This window comes from Babylonia areolata, chromosome 13 (genome assembly GCF_041734735.1).
Source record: "Babylonia areolata isolate BAREFJ2019XMU chromosome 13, ASM4173473v1, whole genome shotgun sequence".
Taxonomy (NCBI): domain Eukaryota; kingdom Metazoa; phylum Mollusca; class Gastropoda; order Neogastropoda; family Buccinidae; genus Babylonia; species Babylonia areolata.
In genome coordinates, this window is record NC_134888.1 from 1706556 (window position 1) to 1709055 (window position 2500).

A 2500-nucleotide genomic window follows, 5' to 3' on the forward strand; every position below is an offset into this window, starting at 1 on the left:
GAAAGCGTGGTGGTTTACCTAAAGGTGTGAGATTAGGAGAAAGCGTGGTGGTCGTTTACCTGAAGGTGTGGGATTTTGAGAAAGCTTAGTCGTTTACCTAAAGGTGTGGGATTTCGAGAAAGCGTTGTTGTTTACCTAAATCTGTGGGATTTCGAGAAAGCGTGGTCGTTTATCTAAAAGATATGGGATTTCGAGAAAGCGTGTTCGTTCCCTTCACTATCTCTGTCTCTCTCTTTGTCTCTCTCTTTGTCTCTCTCTCTATCCCACTTTCGCGCTCTCTGTTTCTCTCTGTCACTGTGTTTATCGTTGTCTCTGTCCATCTCTTTCTCTCTGTTTCTCTCTCTCTCTCTCTGCCTTTGTGTGTGTGTGTGTGTGTGTGTGTGTGTGTGTGTGTGTGTGTGTGTGCGTGTTTGTTTGTGTGTGTGTGTGTGTGTGTGTGTGTGTGTGTGTTTGTTTGTGTGTGTGTGTGTGTGCGCGCGCACGCGCGTGCGTGCATGCGTGCGTGTGTGTGTGTGGGTGTGTGTGTGTGTGTGTGTGTTTATTTGTGTGTTCGTGCGTATTCATGTGTGTGTGTGTGTGTGTGTGTGTGTGTGTGTGTGTGTGTACGTGTGCGCCCGCGCGCGCGCGTACGAGCGTACGTGTACCTGAGTACATACGTACGTGCTTGCGTGAGTGTAGGCCACTTTTGAGCATATTTTCCCCATTCCTTTGGCTGAACGATGCTAGCTGGTGCATTATCACGAGGAAGATCCATCGCCAACATGGGTTTCAAATCAAGAATGAAATCATCGAGAAAATATGTTCGCAATGCGCGAGCTGGAGGTAAACATGAAACTTTATTTTATTATATATATTTATATCTATCCATCTATCTATTCTTTAAATGAAACTTGTGAAATTTCTCAACTTGACGTCACAACTAGCACGTGACCGGAAGTGAATGCCGAAGGAACGGTAATGATCCGGAAATACGACACATGAACCGTGAGTTTCTTGACAACCGCTGATCCATTAATGTTCTCCGCAGATCAGGACGGGAAAAAAAAAGAAAAAAAAAACGATTTCAAAATTAACGAAGGATGGAGGAAAGAAACAAAAGAAGGAAGAAGAAAAAGAAAAGAGGAATGAATGACAAAAAAAAAAAAAAAATGAAAAAGCGAGGATACGATTTCAAATGCCAAGAAACCAAAGCACGCAATTTACAAAAAAATGTGGAGTTTCACTTCCCCAAACCCTCCCAACCCTACTGCTCTCCATACCCTCCCTCTCCCTATCCTCCCTCTCCCTCTCCCTACCCTCTCCCTACCCTACCTCTCTCTCTCCCTCTCCCTACCCTCCCTCTCCCTCTCCCTACCCTCCCTCTCCTACTCTCCCTCTCCCTACCCTCCCTCTCCCTATCCTCCCTCTCCCTACCCTCTCCCTACCCTACCTCTCCCTCTCCTACCCTCTCCCTACCCTACCTCTCCCTCTCCCTACCCTCTCCCTACCCTACCTCTCTCTCTCCCTCTCCCTACCCTCCCCCTCCCTACCCTCCCTCTCCCTCTCCTCCCCTCCCTCTCCCTACCCTCCCTCTCCCTACCCTCCCTCTCCCTATCCTCCCTCTCTCTCTCTCCCTCTCCCTACCCTCCCTCTCCCTACCCTCCCTCTCCCTACCCTCCCTCTCCCTCTCCTACCCTCCCCCTCCCTACCCTCCCTCTCCCTACCCTCCCTCTCCCTATCCTCTCTCTCTCTCCCTCTCCCTACCCTCCCTCTCCCTACCCTCCCTCTCCCTACCCTCCCTCTCCCTCTCCTACTCTCCCTCTCCCTACCCTCTCCCTACCCTACCTCTCCCTCTCCCTCTCCCTACCCTCTCCCTACCCTACCTCTCTCTCTCCCTCTCCCTACCCTCCCCCTCCCTACCCTCCCTCTCCCTCTCCTACTCTCCCTCTCCCTACCCTCCCTCTCCCTATCCTCCCTCTCTCTCTCTCCCTCTCCCTACCCTCCCTCTCCTACTCTCCCTCTCTCTACCCTCCCTCTCCCTACCCTCTCCCTACCCTCCCTCTCCTACTCTCCCTCTCTCTACCCTCCCTCTCCCTACCCTCTCCCTACCCTCCCTCTCCTACTCTCCCTCTCTCTACTCTCCCTCTCCCTACCTTCCCTCTCCCTACATTCCCTCTCCCTCTCTCTCCCTACCCTCCCTCTCCCTCTCTCTCCCAATAAAAAGTGGAGTTCCTCAAGGATCAGTTTTAGGGCCGCTTCTATTCTGCATATTTATCAATGATCTTCCTTTGTCTTTATCAGACTCCAGAATCTCGTGTGACCTTTTTGCAGATGACACTTCCCTTCATTCCAGTGCTGTCAGCGTTGCCTCAGTTCAGAATTCTCTTCAAACGGGCTTAAATGATGTTTCTAAATGGTGCAAATCCAACTGTATGACACTTCATCCCCAAAAAACAAAGAGTATGATTATCACGTCAAGACAAAAGCACCAAGAAAATCCCCTTGTTTTCACCCTGAATGT